This window comes from Pleurodeles waltl, chromosome 1_1 (assembly GCF_031143425.1).
Source record: "Pleurodeles waltl isolate 20211129_DDA chromosome 1_1, aPleWal1.hap1.20221129, whole genome shotgun sequence".
NCBI lineage: Eukaryota > Metazoa > Chordata > Amphibia > Caudata > Salamandridae > Pleurodeles > Pleurodeles waltl.
In genome coordinates, this window is record NC_090436.1 from 716469876 (window position 1) to 716490227 (window position 20352).

A 20352-nucleotide genomic window follows, 5' to 3' on the forward strand; every position below is an offset into this window, starting at 1 on the left:
TCAGGAGGGAAGGAAAAGGGGAAGAGGCAGTATGGTGACCACACTGGCAGTCGGAGGGGCAGTGACAGCACAATGAACTATGCAGGGGAGGTAGAAGGGGCACAGGTAGATGAAAGGAACCTGGATGGTGGGAGGGACTTGCAAGGGCACCAAGCCAATAATGTAGGACAGGGGAAAGAAGCAGTGGCAGCACAACAAACCATGGAGGGCAGGAAGAAGGGGCAGAGGCAGCACAACAGATGACGGAGGGCAGGAGGAATGGAGCAGAGGAACAGATTCAGACAATGGAAGGCAGAAGGGAGATGGTGGCAAAGGCAGCAAGCTGACCACAAAGGGCAGTGCAGGGTCAGCGATATCACAATAGATCACACAGGGCAGTCAGTTGGTAGGGCAGTGGCAGCACAACAGACCATGAGAGCCAAGACGGAGGGGCCAGGTTTGCACATTGAAAATGAAGGGTAGGGGGTAGGGAGGCAAAGGCAGCAAGCTGATAACACAGGCAAGGCAGGAAAGGCAGCAGCAAAACAACAGACCAAGGATGGCAGGAGGAAAGGTGCAGAGGCATGTCAACGGACCATGGAGGACAGGAGGGAAGGGATAGGGGCACAAACGCAGACAAGAGAGAGCAGGGGTGAGGAGGCAAGGGCAACAAGCTGATGATGCAGGGCAAGCAGAAGGGGGAGCGGCAACACAGTGGACCATGGAGGACAGGAGGATGGGAAGGGGCAGCAAGCTGACCACACAGGGCAGGCGGGGTGGTGGTGGCATTTAAGTGGACAACAATGTCAGGAGGGAGGGGTAAGAGGCACTTATACAGACAATGGAGGGCAAGGGTTAGGGGGTAGGGGCAGAAGCAGCAAGCTAATCATGCAGGCAGGAGAGGCAGTGGAAGTAAAATGCACCATGAAGATCAGGAGGGAGTAGACGGGGTGAGTTCATTGGCAATGGAGGGAAGGTGAGAGGTGGTCAAGGGCAGCAAGCTGACCACATAGGTCAGATGGGAGGAGAAGTGGAAGCACAACAGTCTATGTATGGCAGGTGGGAGGATTTGTGGCAGCACAACAGACCATTTTGGGCAAGAGGGAGGGGGCTGAGGCATGCACAAAGGGTCATGGAGGGAAAAAGGGAAAGGATAGGGGCTGGATTCAGACAACAGGTTCACAGGAAGGGGAAGGGACAACAAGATGCAGGGTGGGCAGAGGAAGCAGTGACAGCACCACACAGGTCAGGCAGGAGGGGAATTGGTAGCACAAACAAACATGGAGAGCAGGAAGGAGGGAATAGAGGCATTGACTCAGATAAAATGCAAGGGGTAGGAGACAGTGAAAGTTAGCTGACCATACATGGCAGGAGGCTGGGGCAGTAGCAGATCAATGACCCAATAAACCAGAGAGAAAAGCAGGTAGGGGGCAGGGGCATGCATGTGTACTTTGGAGGACTGGATAGCAGGGCAGGGGATGCAAGTTAACCACACAGAGCAGGTGGAAGGGACAGTATAAGCACAATGGAACTCAGGCTAAAGTGCAAAGGGGGGCAGAAGTATGGAGTGGTACAGCAAGGGAAGAGGAATGGAAGCAGGGACAACAAGCTAACCATGGAGTGCAAGCGGAATGACAATGGCATCACCTCAGACTGTGCATCGCAGGAGGGAGAAGGCAGGGCCAAGGACTCAGAAAGCAGAGGTGAAGGGAGGAGGTCAGTAGGATCAGCAAGCGAAGCATGGAGGGCAAGTGGGGGGGGGGCAGTGGCAGCGCAAATGACCACACAGGCTAGGAGGGAGGGGGCAGGGATAGACTTGGACAATGGAGTGTAGATAGGAATATGGCAGCAGCAAGCTTACCATGGAGGAAAGGTATGCAGGGGCAGCACAATTAACCTTAGAGGGCAAAAAGGAGGGGACACAGGCACAAAGATGGTGAATGAGGGAAGAAGGTAGCAATTTCACCATGGCAAGTAGGCTGGCATGAGCATGGTCAACACAATGGACAATGAAAGGCATGAGGGAGGGGCAGGAGCATGCACATGGTAAATGGAGGGAAAAGTGTGGGTGACAGGAGCAGTGGTAGCAACCTGATCATGAAGGGCAGGCGAGCATGGGCAGGTGCAGCACAATGGACCATGGAGGACAGAAAAGAGGGGGTAGGACCATATGCACAGAGAAAATGGGGGCAGTAGGGAGGGGCTATGGCAGCAAGCTGTCTATTGAGAACAGATGGGAGGAACCAGGTTACTCAGATGCAGAACAGAGGACAGGCAAGAGAGGGGCAGAGGCAGCAAGCTGATCACAGAGGACAGGAGGTAGGGCTAGAGGCACGGAGATGAAGATCGGATTGGATGGGAAGAAGGAGGGGAGAAGGTCAGGGTCAGCATGCTGACCACGCAGTACAAGCTGCAGAGGTTGCCCCCCAGCAGCCAGTGCCAACCCATAGTTGTGAATCGCCAAAGGCTCTGAACAGTGGAGGTGTTGGCAGAATATGTTAAATACAAAGACTAGAAATTCTCCTAAAAAAAATCAATGTTTAAATAGATGTTATAGTTAGGTACTGTAATAAGATCTACCATAATATATTTAGAAAACAGAAATGTATTAAAGAATACAAATATTAAAGTGACGTTATAGCTAGGAATGGTAATAAGATCCTAGCTTACATTAATCAAACCCTGGAAATTAAATGAAAAAAACAAAGGTTATAGTAACTTCATAGTTACGTTTTGAAATGAGTTAAACAATTAATGCTTAAAAACAAAAAAAGTCAAATTCACCCGTCATAGTTTAGTGAGCTAACTATAACTTGCACCCCCACCATGCACTGCTTATAAACTCACATTACATCACTCATGACTTCCCAAATGGCATAATTTATGACATCATTAATGGCATCACCAGTGGCATTGTTCAAGCTACTGTTACTCAAATTACTCTATAACCACTCAATCATTAAAAAAAAAAGTAATTAGTAAATGGCTCACAAACATTTATAGCATACATTTACCGTATGCACATGTGTGCATCTATGAAACAAAAATAGTGTAGTCCTGGAAACGAGTCCAATTCAGGATCCTAAAGTTTGTATGGTGCTCAGTTGAACTACTAGCAAAATTCTAAGTGCAAACATTACTAAATTTAAACAAGGTACAGACAGAGTGCAACTAGTGTGATTTGCAGATCTACATTACAAGTAGGCTGTACCCTAAATCAAAGTCCTGTTGCCAAACTTAGTAAGGAAAAAGAAAAGTTATGTTTACAATACCTTATTCACCTGTGGGTTATGCACATGTGCTGACATTAAAGAGTTGCCATGTACTACTACTAGCAATGTTTATGTAAACAGATTCATAAGGCACAGATATTTGTTTCCAGAACATCAATGAAAATTCTCAGAAGCTATACACTGTTGAAGAATTTAAAATCTGTGGGTTAACCACTTAAAAATGCTGCAAGTCACAGAATGATTGTAAGCATCGTTGTAATGGTGTACACCATTCTGCTTATTTCACAAACATTTGTAATGTATTTTTTTCAAACATGCCTTCATGCCTGACAGTGACTATAACTTGCGCCCCTGCTATCCACAGTTTTCTCATCAATAAATTTACTGCAAATGTTACAGTGATATTATCAATGATGGCACCGAAAATGTCATGAGTTATGTAATATCTGGGGTAATTGGCAGTGCACGGAGTGGGTATGAGTTATACTTACGTTAGGGCACGAGTTATAGTTTCTTGAAATAACCCTAACTATAACAGCTGAATTGTTATGGTTTTGTACGTTTAAAAAGTGAGCCTAACTATACAGTCCCTGTAACATTCGGTTTTTATGCAAATGTCTATGTTTTTTTAATGTAAGAATTTTACAATATTTTACGCTAATCCACCCACCTCCTGAAGCCAAGCCCTGTGGCCTATCCCCCATAACCACCCAACAGTGTGACACGCATGGCCTTTGGTCATGCACGGCAGGGTTGGACCTACCCCACAGCACTCATGAAGTGCTCCTTTGTTTGGTGGAGATGTGATCACATTGCTATGTATCAAAAACGCTTCTCCAAAATTGGTGGGAAACATGCTCAGGAGGCCTTTTCAGTAAGCTCTTCATCCTCCACAGAAACGGAGGGGAGAAAGACGCTGCATGTCACCATTTTATAAGGAGAGGGGCTAAAAGGATGGCTCTACTAGGCACGTTTACAGTTTTTAAAAGTTTAGAATATCATCTCTGGTCTCCGAATCAGATGACAAGAAAAAACCTACTCATCACAGACACTACATAAGTTATTACTCTTGAAAAAAGCAAGGATGCAACCCCCTTCCATCAAGGATTACAGGTAACTGTTCACTGTGCAAATGCAGAGAAAACACACTTGCTTTCCCTGGGCCATGTGCATAATGTTTTAATGATTAGGTGCAGGGCCAAACGGGCGGATCCTCAATGCAAGTTTACATATTTGTAGTTTTTAAAAGCTTAGAACACGATCTCTGGTTTCAGCAGCAGGTGACAAGATATTGCACTGAAAAAAACAAGGAGGTAAACACCTCCTTCAAGGATTATAGGTATGTGTTCAGGATTACAGGTATGTGTTCACTCTGGAAATGCAGAGACAACTCACTTGCTTTGCCTTGGCCATGTGCACAACGTTTTGATGTTAGGGGCTTGCAGGGGGAGCCTGAAGCTTTCCATGGTCCCAGCCGGCACCCCTTCTTCTACAGAAGCCGGCATTTCACCCCCATGCAGAGAGCTGCTAAAACTGAGGCTTCCTGCATGCAGGAGCAATTTTTTCATTTCTTTCCATGCCCATTTGTCAGCGAGCAGGGAAAAAGATGAAAACTCTGCTTTCAGCAAGCGGGAGCAGTTTCAACGATCCCGCTTGCTGGGAGTGGAGTTTTGTTTGTTTGCTGTCACAGCTACCACCAAGCAAACAGCAACCTCCTGCGAGTGTGCACCTTGGGAGGTAGCAGGAGACGGCCCTGGGGACTGGTGGTCCTCAGGGACATATATGGCTTTAGGAGCAGGGTAAAATGGGCAGCCACCTTCTTTCTCAATTTCTATTTGGCCCTGGGGTGCTGGTGGTCCCCGGGACCTGAGAGTCCTGGTGAACCCCGTTGTTTATTGCTATTGTTGCCCTAGGGTGCTGGTGGTCCCTGGTGCCCATGGGGTCCACGCGGCCCCTCTGCATACTTCTATAATGTAGCCCCAGAGAGGTGGTGGTCCCGGAGAAAGGGGAGGTCAGTGGGAGCCCCCCATTCATTTGCTTAAGGACAAAAAACAAAAAATGACTAGGGGTGGTCCCTCCCCAGGCCCCAGGGACCACCACCTCTCAGGGGCTACATCCTTGCCCCGGGGAGATGTTGGTCCCTGGGGCTCAGGGTGGTGTTGGTCCCGGGGCCAGAGGGGGTTTTTGTGCCCCCGCATAGTTCAATAATGTAGCCCAGGGTAGGTGGTGGTCCCTAAGGCCTTGGGGGTCGCTGGTCCCCCCTATACATTTGTTGGTTCTTGCCATTTAAAAAAATAGCTTTTTTGCCCTGGCAGGTTCCCAGGGGGAACCCTGGAACAAGCCTGGGGGGCGGGGGGTAGGGTGAATGTACCCTGCCCGCTTTTCTTTTTTTGTTTGTTTGTTTTTGAGACTCAATGAAGCCAAGTCTCAAAATGGCTGCCAACACTTCCTGGTTAAAGTGTTGGCAACAAATCAGATCTCTGCACGAGAGCAGGAGGATTTGAAAAGTGTTCGCCCCTCTAGATATATATATTTTTTCCCTTTAATTCTCCAAAACTACTGAACAGAGTTACACCAAATAAAAAAGGCACTTTATGGACCAAGAGCTATCTTTCTGCCAAAATTGGTGCAATTCCATCCAGAGGTTCAGGCTACAGTTGTGTCTAAAATCCACAAGGGAATTAACATGGTAAATGCACTTTTTCTGACCCCACTCTTTTTTTAGCCCCCCCCCCCCCCTTGATGGATCACCCTTAAACTTTCCATGCACAACGAGACCTAACTTAACACTATTTTTTGAAAATTTGATGATGATTCATCAAATGACGCCAAAGATTTAGCCAAGTCAATAATATATACCTACCTCCTGGCTGCTGCCAGTAGGTAACTGTAGGAGGCTGGACTGGCTTGTAGTGAGTACCAAGGGGTACTTACACCTTGCACCAGGCCCAGTTACCCCTTATTAGTGTATAGGGTGTCTAGCAGCATAGGCTGATAGATAATGGTAGCTTAGCAGAGCAGCTTAGGCTGAACTAGGAGACGAGTGAAGCTCCTACAGTACCACTAGTGTCATATGCACAATATCATAAGAAAACACAATACACAGATATACTAAAAATAAAGGTACTTTATTTTTATGACAATATGCCAAAAGTATCTCAGTGAGTACCCTCAGTATGAGGATAGCAAATATACACAAGATATATGCAGTAATAGTATTAGAAAACAGTGCAAACAATGTATAGTTACAATAGGATGCAATGGAGACACATAGGGATAGGGGCAACACAAACCATATACTCCAAAAGTGGAATGCGAACCACGAATGGACCCCAAACCTATGTGACCTTGTAGAGGGTCGCTGGGACTATTAGAAAATAGTAAGGGTTAGAAAAATAGCCCACCCCAAGACCCTGAAAAGTGAGTGCAAAGTGCACTAAAGTTCCCCAAAGGACATAGAAGTCATGATAGGGGATTTCTGCAGGAAAGACACAAACCAGCAATGCAACAACAATGGATTTCCAGTCGAGGGTACCTGTGGAACAAGGGGACCAAGTCCAAAAGTCACAAGCAAGTCGGAGATGGGCAGATGCCCAGGAAATGCCAGCTGTGGGTGCAAAGAAGCTGCTACTGGACCGTAGAAGCTGAAGGTTCTGCAGGAGCAACAAGGGCTAGAGACTTCCCCTTTGGAGGAAGGATCCCCCACGCCGTGGAGAGTCGTGCAGAAGTATTTTCCTGAAGAAAGACTGCCAACAAGCCTTGCTAGCTGCAAATCGTGTGGTTAGGGTTTTTGGATGCTGCTGTGGCCCAGGAGGGCCCAGGATGTCGCCAATTGCGTCTGGGGACAGAGGGGGCGTCGAGCAAGACAAGGATCCCTCTCAGAAGCAGGCAGCACCCGCAGAAGTGCCAGAACAGGCACTACGAAGTGGAGTGAAATGGTGCTCACCCGAAGTCGCACAAAGGAGTCCCACGTCGCCGGAGGACAACTTAGGAGGTCGTGCAATGCAGGTTAGAGTGCTGTGGACCCAGGCTGGACTGTGCACAAAGGATTTCCGCCGGAAGTGCACGGAGGCCGGAGTAGCTGCAAAAGTCGCGGTTCCCAGCAATGCAGTCTGGGGTGGGGAGGCAAGGACTTACCTCCACCAAACTTGGACTGAAGAGTCACTGGACTGTGGGAGTCACTTGGACAGAGTTGCTGGATTCAAGGGACCTCGCTCGTTGTGCTGAGAGGAGACCCAGGGTACGGTGATGCAGTTCTTTGGTGCCTGCGGTTGCAGGGGGACGATTCCGTCAACCCACGGGAGATTTCTTCGGAGCTTCTAGTGCAGAGAGGAGGCAGACTACCCCCACAGCATGCACCACCAGGAAAACAATTGAGAAGGCGGCAGGATCAGCATTACAGAGTTGCAGTAGTCGTCTTTGCTACTTTGTTGCAGTTTTGCAGGCTTCCAGCGCGGTCAGCAGTCGATTCCTTGGCAGAAGGTGAAGAGAGAGATGCAGAGGAACTCGGATGAGCTCTTGCATTCGTTATCTAGGGAAATCCCCAAAGCAGAGACCCTTAATAGCCAGAAAAGAGGGTTTGGCTACTTAGGAGAGAAGATAGGCTAGCAACACCTGAAGGAGCCTATCAGAAGGAGTCTCTGACGTCACCTGCTGGCCCTGGCCACTCAGAGCAGTCCAGTGTGCCAGCAGCACCTCTGTTTCCAAGATGGCAGAGGTCTGGAGCACACTGGAGGAGCTCTGGGCACCTCCCAGGGGAGGTGCAGGTCAGGGGAGTGGTCACTCCCCTTTCCTTTGTCCAGTTTCGCGCCAGAGCAGGGCTGAGGGGTCCCTGAACCGGTGTAGACTGGCTTATGCAGAAATGGGCACCATGTGTGCCCATGAAAGCATTTCCAGAGGCTGGGGGAGGCTACTCCTCCCCTGCCTTCACACCATTTTCCAAAGGGAGAGGGTGTAAAACCCTCTCTCAGAGGAAGTCCTTTGTTCTGCCATCCTGGGCCAAGCCTGGCTGGACCCCAGGAGGGCAGAAACCTGTCTGAGGGGTTGGCAGCAGCAGCAGCTGCAGTGAAACCCCGGGAAAGGCAGTTTGTCAGTACCCAGGTCTGAGCTACAGACCTGTGGGATCATGGGATTGTGTCAACTATGCCAGGATGGTATAGAGGGGGCAATTCCATGATCATAGACATGTTACATGGCCATATTCGGAGTTACCATTGTGAAGCTACATATAGGTAGTGACCTATATGTAGTGCACGCGTGTAATGGTGTCCCCGCACTCACAAAGTCCGGGGAATTGGCCCTGAACAATGTGGGGGCACCTTCGCTAGTGCCAGTGTGCCCACAAACTAAGTAACTTTGCACCTAACCTTTACCAGGTAAAGGTTAGACATATAGGTGACTTATAAGTTACTTAAGTGCAGTGTAAAATGGCTGTGAAATAACGTGGACGTTATTTCACTCAGGCTGCAGTGGCAGGCCTGTGTAAGAATTGTCAGAGCTCCCTATGGGTGGCAAAAGAAATGCTGCAGCCCATAGGGATCTCCTGGAACCCCAATACCCCGGGTACCTCAGTACCATATACTAGGGAATTATAAGGGTGTTCCAGTATGCCAATGTAAATTGGTAAAATTGGTCACTAGCCTGTTAGTGACAATTTGTAAAGAGAGAGCATAGCCACTGAGGTTCTGGTTAGCAGAGCCTCAGTGAGACAGTTAGGCATCACACAGGGAACACATACCTATAGGTCACAAACTTATGAGCACTGGGGTCCTGACTAGCAGGGTCCCAGTGACACATAACAAACATACTGAAAACATAGGGTTTTCACTATGAGCACTGGGCCCTGGCTAGCAGGATCCCAGTGAGACAGTGAAAACACCCTGACATATACTCACAAACAGGCCAAAAGTGGGGGTAACAAGGCTAGAAAGAGGCTACTTTCTCACAGTAACACACACACACACACACACACACACACACACACACACACACACACACATATATATATTTATTTATAGATATTTATATTTATACATTCACTTGAGAGAAATAGGTTAAAGTAATGTTATAATAGGTGATCTGTCAGTGACAACATTAACTGATGACAGACAATGAGACTGTTAGTTTGTTTTATAGTTTACATAGTGGCAGATAGCTATCATTTTACTTTTCTACCTAATTTTGTACAGCCTGTGCCCAGCTAATGGGTGTAAGTGTTTAAATCATGCATTTTCTCCTAATGCAAATTAGGTGTGTAGGGGTATGCAAATCTTTTCATTAAAGCGTAACTCTGCGTCCAGGTGATAGTTGATGACCTGTGTTCAGCATGTTCAGCACAAGTTTACGTAATACATACTTAGGTGATCATTCTGACTTCAGAGGTCTTTTCCTAAGACCGGCAAAGCCATGGGTTCCAGAAGACCATGTGAATGTTATTGCTGGGTCGGGGTGCATGTGTGCATGCATGTAGACAGAGGTGGGGGTTGTGTGTGTATGTATGTTGAGGAAAGGAGGGGGTGGGGGGGTGGAGTGTGTATGCATGTCAATGGGGGTGAATTTAGTGAGTGTGTGTGTGAGTGGGTGTGTTGTGCATGTGTGTCTATGGATTTTGAGGGGTGCTGCGTGTGTGTGTGTGCGCATGAGTGTAAGGGTGTTATGAGTGTGAGTGAGTGAGTGTCAGGGTGTGCATGTCTGTGGGTGCGTGTGTGTGTGTGTGGTTGAAAAATAGGAGGGAACTACTGTCACAGTCTGTTCGAACTTATGGTTAATGCTCCTACTGTTTCCAAACACACTAGTGGTATCCTTGTCTATGTAGGAATTCAGCACTCAAGGCAGTTTATCAGAGACTCCTAGAGGCTGAACATTTGGCTTGACGTTTCTTTGGTTAAGGCAGAGGAGAGGAGGAGTCATATCATTCATGCTTTTAGGAGGATAGTGATAGTGATATACTTTATTGTTTAGTCAATCAATACTGTAGCAAATGTGTTTAAATAGCAGATAAATATTAAAATTAAAATTAAAAATCAATGACATTAATATTATAAAATTATAAAATAAACAAATACAAATATATATAATATAACATAATAAAATAAAATAATATGTATAATATATATTTATAAAATCATAAAATGAATATCTGTACAAGCCGCTCTTACCCCAGATCTAGATTAAAAATACTGTGCACTGTCCCATTTCATGTTTAGAAGGAAGTAAAGTGAGATGACAGTGAGTGTACCTTGTGAGGGATTCCGCTGGCAACTATTCTTCCACATGTGTGTTATCATAGCAAAGACAGAGGTCACTTTGAACATAAGACAGAGGTTACTTTGAACATATCTTCCATGCTGACAAGTGGGGAAAACAACGGGGCGCCGGGATCTTAAAGTATCCCCACTTCCCTTTGTTATGTTATAGTATGTTATGTTATGTTATAATATGTTATGTTATGTTATAGTATGGTATGTTATGTTATGTTACATTATGTTATGCAGATTTGTAGAGCTGTTCAGGAAGATATTGTGATGCTAAGCAGGTATGACTCTACCAATACCTAGGGCATCGTAGGACTACTCGAAGAGCAGGGTCTTCAGCTTCTTGTGTAGCAGCATGTTGTTCCATGCTTTCGGAGTGAAGTAAGAGAAGACTGGACTGCCAGATGCAACCTTCCACATGATTGGGATTTGCGCAAGTAGTAGTCCGTATGAGCAGAGGTGTCTTGAAGGTTTGTGAAATCAGATGCAATTATTGAGGTATGATGGGGCAGTGTTATGTAGTTCCTTGAAAGTGTGGGAGCGGAGTTTGAATTGTGCTTGTTTGTGTATGGGGAGCCAGTAGAGCTCCTTCAGGTGTGGTCTGATGTAAGTTCAGTGTGGGAAGTTGAAAATGATTCTGTCCACCGAGTTCTGAATGGAATGCAGCCTTATGGTGACTTTTTGGTTGATCCTGGCATTGAAGATGTTCCCATAGTCCAGCTTGCTTGTAACCAGGGTGTGTCTCTGTTTCCAAATGCTAATTGGGAGCCATTTGAAAATCTTCCTCAGCACCCTTAGGGAATGGAAGCATGAGGTGGTGATTGCACTGGCATAGCCTTTCTTCAGGGGATTTTGAGACCCTTTAGATTGGTCCTGAGTGTGTGTGAAACATTGGCCCTCACAAGGGAGGAAGCATTGTGCATTATAATGACACTCAATGCATTCACCTCTTCTTCTGCACAGAGCCTGTGTGCTATCCTCCACTATTTGTTACACAGTCTACAAAGCCCTTTCCCTCCTCGCTGGAATAGAATTCGATATTACCTCATCACATTTACGAAAACCATAGAGGAGAATTGCACCTATGGAAAAAAATGACAAAATTATAAATTTAAATAAATACCAATCTGAAATATAGTACTCCACTGCAATCTATGACCTACAATTTAATACAATTCTTATTTACTTTTCAATGTATAATTAACCACTAGGGTGCCTTGGACGAGGTGACCTCGTCCAAGGCACCGGTTCCTGTGTTACTTGGACGAGCACGGGAACAGGGGGGAGCGCTAGCGCTCCCCCACTGTGCTCCCCACCCACCCCCCAAGGCAGGGATGGAAGGGGAAGCCCTTCCCCTTCCTTCCACCCCCGATCCCCCCCACCCCCGTGACGTCAGCGCGCGAGTGCGCGCTGCTTTGTCACAGGGCCTCCCCCATCGCGCTGAAAGCTCAGCTTCCAGCGCGATCGAAAGAGAGATGCTCAGCATTTCTCTTTCGATCACGTGGGGGAGGCCCGGAGAGGCTTCAACGGGAAGGAAATATATTTCCTTCCCTTTGAAGTCTCTCCGAGCGTTTCAAAAGCCGGATTGCTTGCAATCTGGCTTTTGAAACGCCCACTAGACACCAGGGATTTTTTTTTTCTGGAAACTGGCATAAGGGAGGGACCCCTTGGGCAAGGGTCACTCCCAATGGGGGGCATTTTTTTGGAAGGCCTTTTCTGCCCTGGGGGCAGAAACCTCTAGGCACCAGGGATCATTTTTTTTTTTTCTTTTTTTTTTAGGTGGGGAGCGACCCCTTAGGCAAGGGTCGCTCCCCTAGGGGGAAAATTATATTTAGGCCATTTCTGCCCCCCTTGCGGGCAGATTGGCCTATTTTGATGAGGCCAATCTGCCCCCAGGGGGGGCAGAAACCACTAGACACCAGGGAGTTCTTTTTGTTTTCGTGAATTTCACGCAAGGGGAGCGACCCCTTAGGCAAGGGTCGCTCCCTGGGGGGGGGGAATTATTTTAGGCCATTTCTGCCCCCCTGGGGGGTAGATCAGCCTATTTTGATTAGGCCGATCTGCCCCCAAGGGGGGCAGAAACCACTAGGCACCGGGGATTTTTTTTGGGGCGCCTATGTCACGCCCGTAGACAGGGTCGCTCCCGGGGGGAGGGGGAGCAAATTTATTTTAGGCCATTTCTGCCCCCCCCTGGGGGCATATCGGCCTATTATTAGGCCGATCTGCCCCCAGGAGGGTTAGAAACCTTTAGGCGCCAGGGCAAACTTTTTTTGTGTTTTTGTTTTCTTTGTTTGTTTTTTTAGAGATGGGGAGCGACCCATTAGACAGGGGTCGCTCCCCTGGGGAGCAAATTGTATTTAGACCATTTCTGCCCCCCTTGGGGGCAGAAACCACTAGGCACCAGGGATTTTTTTTCGGGCGCCAATGTCACACAGGGGGAACGACCCCGTAGGCAAAGGTCGCTCCCGGGGGGGTTGAGAGGGCTGGGGAGCAAATTTATTTTAGCCCATTTCTGCCCCCCCTGGGGGCAGAAACCTTTAGGCGCCAGGGCAATTTTTTTTTGGGTGTTTTATTTTTGTTTGTTTGTTTTTTTAGAGATGGGGAGCGACCCATTAGGCAAGGGTCGCTCCCCTGGGGGGCAAATTGTATTTAGACCATTTCTGCCCCCCTTGGGGGCAGATTGGCCGATTTTAGGTCAATCTGCCCCCAAGGGCACAGAAACCACTAGGCACCGGGGATTTTTTTTTTGGCGCCAATGTTACGCGGGGGAGCGATCCCGTAGGCAAGGTTCGCTCCCGGGGGGGAGTTTGGGGGGATGGGAGGGGCAAATTTATTTTAGCCCATTTCTGCCCCCCCTGGGGCCGGCTGAGCTAGAGGCCAAAATCCACAGGTAGGCACTTTGCAAAAAACACCTCTGTTTTCTGTGAAAAAATGTGATGCGTCCACGTTGTGTTTTGGGGCATTTCCTTTTGTGGGCGCTAGACCTACCCACACAAGTGAGGTACCATTTTTATCGAGAGACTTGGGGGAACGCTGGGTGCAAGGAAATTTGTGGCTCCTCTCAGATTCCAGAACTTTCTGTCACCGAAATGAAAGGAAAAAGTGTTTTTTTGGCCAAATGTTGATGTTTGCAAAGGATTCTGGGTAACAGAACCTGGTCAGAGCCCCACAAGTCACCCCCATCTTGGATTCCCCTGGGTTTCTAGTTTTCAAAAATGCACTGGTTTGCTAGGTTTCCCCAGGTGCCGGCTGAGCTAGAGGCCAAAATCCACAGGTAGGCACTGTTTTCTATGAAAAAATTTGATGTGTCCATGTTGTGTTTTGGACCACTTCCTTTCGTGGGCGCTAGGCCTACCCACACAAGTGAGGTACCATTTTTATCGGGAGACTTGGGGAAACGCTGGGTGGAAGGAAATTTATGGCTCCTCTCAGATTCCACAACTTTCTGTCACCGAAATGAGTGGGAAACGTGTTTTTTTTGCCAAATTTTGAGGTTTGCAAAGGATTCTGGGTAACAGAACCTAGTCAGAGCCCCACAAGTCACCCCAACTTGGATTCCCCTAGGTCTCTAGTTTTAAAAAATGCACAGGTTTAGTAGGTTTGCCTAGGTGCCGTCTGAGCTAGAGGCCAAAATCTACAGGTAGGCACTTTGCAAAAAACACCTCTGTTTTCTTTAAAAAAATGTGATGTGTCCAGGTTACGTTTTGGGGCGTTTTCATGTCGCGGGCGCTAGGCCTACCCACACAAGTGAGGTATCATTTTTATCGGGAGACTTGGGGAGCGCTGGGTGGAAGGAAATTTGTGGCTCCTCTCTGATTCCAGAACTTTCTGTCACCAAAATGTGAGGAAAATCTGTTTTTTTAACCAAATTTTGAGGTTTGCAAAGGATTCTGGGTAAAAGAACCTGGTCAGATCCCCACAAGTCACCCCATCTTGGATTACCCTAGGCTTCTAGTTTTCAAAAATACACAGGTTTGGTAGGTTTCCCTAGGTGCCGGCTGAGCTAGAGGCCAAAATCTACAGGTAGGCACTTTGCAAAAAACACCTCAGGCATTTCCTGTCGCGGGCGCTACGCCTACCCACAAGTGAGGTATCATTTTTATCGGGAGACTTGGGGGAACATAGAATAGCAAAACAAGTGTTATTGCCCCTTGTCTTTCTCTACATTTTTCCCTTCCAAATATAAGAGAGTGTGTAAAAAAGACATCTATTTGAGAAATGCCCAGTAATTCACATGCTAGTATGGTCACCCCGGAATTCAGAGATGTGCAAATAACCACTGCTCCTCAACACCTTATCTTGTGCCCATTTTGGAAATACAAAGGTTTTCTTGATAGCTATTTTTCACTCTTTATATTTCAGCAAATGAATTGCTGTATACCCATTATAGAATGAAAACGCACTGTAGGTTGCATCTCATTTATTGGCTCTGGGTACCTCGGGTTCTTGATGAACCTACAAGCCCTATATATCCCCGCAACCAGAGGAGTCCAGCAGACGTAACAGTATATTGCTTTCGAACATCCGACATTGCAGGAAAAAGTTACAGAGTAAAACGTAGAGAAAAATTGCTGTTTTTTTCACCTCAATTTCAATATTTTTCTTTTTCAGTTGTTATTTTCTGTAGGAAACCCTTGTAGGATCTACACAAATGACCCCTTGCTGAATTCAGAATTTTGTCTACTTTTCAGAAATGTTTAGGTTTCTGGGATCCAGCATTGGTTTCACGCCCATTTCTGTCACTGACTGGAAGGAGGCTGAAAGCACAAAAAAATGTAAAAATGGGGTATGTCCCAGTAAAATGCCAAATTTGTGTTGAAAAATTGGGTTTTCTGATTCAAGTCTGCCTGTACCTGAAAGCTGGGAAGCTGGTGATTTTAGCACCGCAAACCCTTTGTTGATGCCATTTTCAGGGAAAAAAACACAAGCCTTCTTCTGCAGCCACTTTTTCCCATTATTTTGAAAAAAACGAAATTTTCACTGTATTTTGGCTAATTTCTTGGCCTCCTTCAGAGGAACCCACAAAGTCTGGGTACCTCTAGAATCCCTAGGATGTTGGAAAAAAAGGACGCAAATTTGGCTTGGCTAGCTTATGTGGACAAAACGTTATGAGGGCCTAAGCGCGAACGGCCCCAAATAGCCAAAAAAAAGGCCTGGCACAGGAGGGGGAAAAGGCCTGGCAACGAAGGGGTTAAACTAAAAAAAGAAGTGGCTAAAATACAAGTAACTAGAAGATTATACTGATTAAATATTAATTATTTTTACGCTGGTTATCAACTGAACGTTCAAATTCTGCAGCCTCAATAGGAAGGTTCTAATTCCGTATGTACCCCATAAAATGTAAATAAATAATTCAAGTACTCTGTGTGCAATGCCTAAAAGAGCGCGCGTTGCCTAAAATTGGGACCGCTACTTTTTTTTAACCGTTTGACAGTAAAGGTACGCTTTTTTAATTTAAACTGAAATAACAAAAATAAAATTGAAAGAATAACAAAATCCAAACCATTTAGATAAGTGCTACAATGACCTATGAGGATGAATGGAATTCAAAGAAAAAAATTGGGAGAAGTCCCAGGCTGTGCAATTTCTTAGAATATGTGTGTGTCTCGAATAAATCACCCTGAAGTCAAAGTCTCCACTGCAGTTTCATCAGGCACTGAACATACTAAAAACAATAAATCACCAGCAAGTCTTAGCAAGAAAAAGGAATGACCAAACCAGGTGTGAAAAAGACCGTAAAAAATTGGTTAAAAGATAGCAGCAGGAGTCTCCACGCTTGTACGTCTCAAAGACAGAGAACTACGTTAAAGGACTTTACACATTTTATAATTCTGCTGCACAGGGAAGGGATCTTAAAATTCAGAAGCAATTTAAATGTAACGTCTATTTTTCTGTTGAAGGTAACTGTTTTTTCTGGTGTTGGTGGGTTTATGTGGGAAGGTGTGCATCAGTGGAATTTGAAATTATTGGCAATAAAAGCAGCTGTCAGCATTTGTATTCGTTATTCAAAATGCGTATTATTTAAACACCAGTGGCCAGAACGCAAAATGCTTGTGTATGCATTAATCTGGTACTAACACCAAGCACTGTTCAATTTTCAGCTTACAGAAGTTTACAATGCCATCAAATAAAAACCATAAATCATAAGGGCGTTGAAAGTTGTTCAAGTTTTGTGATTGATAGAGTAACTTTTCCCTCAGGATCAATCACGAGGTCTAATCATCAGGTATAGAATATCAGAAAAACATTCACATGAAACAGTGGGGCATATATGAAGAGAACATGAAATGCCTCGAAAAGTGATTTTGGTACAAATGTTTTTATTACAGTACGTTAATAGTGTTCAGTTTTATTCCCTATCTATTTAATCTATGTTGTGTCAAACTGGGGACATAGGTATTTTTGGTACATGGTTCTGGGAGCGCAATCAGTTAATATCAGTTTTAAAAACATACTGGAAGCTAGATTGTTGATCTTGAAGAGAAAGAGGCCCAGATGTACGAACCCTGTGTTTTGCAATTACTTTGCGATTCGCAATTAGGTAATCGCAAAATGGAATGATTATACGTTAATGCATCCTGATTAGTGACTTGCTAATCATGCGAGTTGCAAATAGGATGGTTGCAATTAGCGATTACCTATTTAGTGAATAGAATCACAATTGCAATTTCAAATAGAGTGTAGGGGCCAGATGTATAAGAAGTTTGCACGTCGCAAACAGCAAATTTCGCTGTTTGCGACGTGCAAAATGCACTTTGCAATGTACAGACCTCATTTTGCGATTCGGTAACCTGGCTACTGAATCACAAAACGGGTTTGCGAGTCGCAATTAGGAAGGGGTGTTCCCTTCCTAATTGCGAGTCGCAGTGCAATTGTATTGTATTGTAATAGTATTTATATAGCGCTTACTACCCCTGACGAGGGGTTGAAGTGCTTTTCGGCAAGTAGCACGCTACTCCGGAACCCAACAAGAATTAGTAATGGATTAGTATCGGGAAATAGGAGTACAGTTTTAGTATTATTATGAGTTAATTTGAGCCGGGGATATGAGAGTTTGTTAGTTAGATTGACTGGAGTAACGGAGGGGTGGAGGAGGAAAGAAATCCAGAAGTGTTAATTGCGAGTATATCCCTCATTTAATCATCCCAAAGGCTTGAGATGAGTAAAGGGGGATGGAGGAGGGAAGAGTCTGTGGAAGGGTTAGGGAGATCATAGTAGCAGGGTGAGATAAATGAGGGAGAATTTAGTAGGGTTGTTTGGGAGGTCATGGTAGTAGAGTGAGGTTTGGTGAGTTAGATGTGGAAGCAGAGGGAAGAGCTTAGGCAGAGTTATTTAGGAGATGAAAGTAGTAGAATGGATTTGGGATGAGTCAGACTGGGAATGGAGGATAGATTGATAGAGACATGACATATGAATGATGGGTAGATAAGTGTGATAAGATGAGAGCAGGGATTCATAGATATCTAGTATAACAACCCACCCAGGAGCCATGCAATGACCCATGAACATGCAAAACAAAGAACATACACATACACATATATATATATATATATATATATATATATATATATATATATATATATATATATATATATAAATATATATATATATATATATATTTATATATATATATATATATATATATAAATGCATATATACACACACACATACATACATACATGAATACACACACATATATGTACATACAATATATAATAAGAACCATGGGTAAATATGCTTAGTCAAACAGGTTTAAAGAGTGTGTGTGTTGTTAGAAATGGGGTCTCTAGTTGGCAGTCGGTTTGCACCCTTCCAAGTAGGGACCCTCACTCTAGTCAGGATAAGGGAGATACCCGCTCAGATAACCCCTGCTCACCCCCTTGGTAGCTTGGCACGAGCAGTCAGGCTTATCTCAGAAGCAATGTGTAAAGCATTTAACCATAACACACAGTAATAAGTAAAAACACTACAAAAGGACACCACACCAGTTTTAGAAAAATAGCCAATATTTATCTATATAAAACAAGACCAAATATGATAAAAAAATCCAACATACAGTAATAAAAATATGAATGCTGCAAGATGTTCCTAAAAATACAGTGCCTTGAAGTCGTTAACTCCACCTGGGGCTATCACGGCGTCGTGAACAACAAAACCAAAAGTTCAGGCTGGCCTCGGCGTCGTGGGCCAGCTGCGGTGTTGGGAAGATCCACAAACAGTACCTTGGATTTGCAGGGCGTCGTGATCCTCGCGGTGAGCTCCGGAGAGCGGCGTCGCTGGAGTCAGTTCCGGAGTCGGAGGAGGAGTCGTCGGGCCCTTGAAGTCACGCACCTCGGGGATCGAAATCCGGGCTCATCGTCGTTGTGGAAGCGCTGTCGTCTGTAGGCCCAAGCCAGCGGTGCAGGACAGGACGGTGCTTCGTGACCCTCACGAGCGGTGTCCACAGGCCATGGTGCAGGCAAGGATGCCTGGTGACAACACTGGAGCCGATGGTGCTGGCGTCAGTGGACCGGGGCTGCGGCGTAGGACGGGACGGTGCTTCGTGCTCCTCACGATCGGTGTCCACAGGCCACAGTGCAGGAAGCGGCGCCGGTGTCAGCAGGAGCGACGTCGTCGGGCATGCCCAGGCTGCGGTGTGAGCAGGTGACACTGGAGTGCAGGGCCCACAGGTCGCGGTGCGAGCAGCGGCTCGGTGAAGTCATCCGATGACAGCATCGGTGAGACCAGGGTCGCGGTGCGAAGTGGGGCAATGTGACTCCGTGCGGTATCGGCAGGTCACGGTGCAGGCCAGCAGCGTCGTTGGCGGCGTCGCAGTGGTTTCTCCTCTTGGACAGCACAAAACACACAGTTCCCAGTGCTGCAGGTCGAGGAAACTGAAGTCTTTGGAGAATTTTCTCAAGCAGGACACACAGCAAAGTTCACCCTTTACACTCTTTTCAGGCAGAAGCAGCAACTGCAGGCAAGTCCAGCAAAGCAACACAGCAAAGGGGCAGTACTCCTCCTTCAGCTCTTCAGCTCTTCTCCTGGGCAGAGGTTCCTCTTCATTCCCGAAAGATTCTAAAAGTCTGGGGTTTTGGTTCTGCTTCTTATACCCAGTTCTGCCTTTGAAGTTTTGAAACTTCAAAGCAAAGTCTCAAGTGTTTGCAAATTGTAAAGCCTTGTTGACTCTGGGATTGGAGAAAAGGGAAGGAGACTTGTTTAATACTGGTGCTTCTGCATATTTTAGCCTGGACGTTTTATTTTCAGCACTTCGTTGATTAGGCCACGACAGAGAAGGGAAGCAAAAGAAAAAGGGTGCAAGACATAAGAAATTAGAGAAAACAAAAACCTTCTCAAGCATAAAACCATTCATTGGAGTACACCTGAAAAAGTTTCACTTTACTGGATAAAACATTGATTTTAGAAAAACATGAAAATATAGCTGCATTTCTTTTCTTTCATTTACACTGAGAAGTTGAAATTGGGTAAATAGTTATTTGCAGTATTGCAGTCATTCTACAAATCTTCAGAACACCTGGTTTTGTAACAATCACATATCAGCATTGCCGTATTCCACTGTTACGATATAGCGCTTCCTTTGCGGCAAGACCGGAGCCGTCATTAAACCATCTGTGATCACATTGTAAGGTATGTTCACCACCTGTTATGAGTTTAGGGGTAGGCAATCTGGGCGCACATTTAAGATCGACTGAAGAACTCTTTAGCATTGCCACTTGGCTGGCTATTAACATTTAAGTTAAGAAGTGCTAGGGGCATGAATTTTATCTCATAAAGGGGCTACAAAGCCATTGTAGTGTCACATCCAGTGATGCAACTGTGGCGTGGGCGCTACCACCAGGTGATCAAACTGGAGGGGAATTTAAGACATCCACCCGGGTTTGACCCAT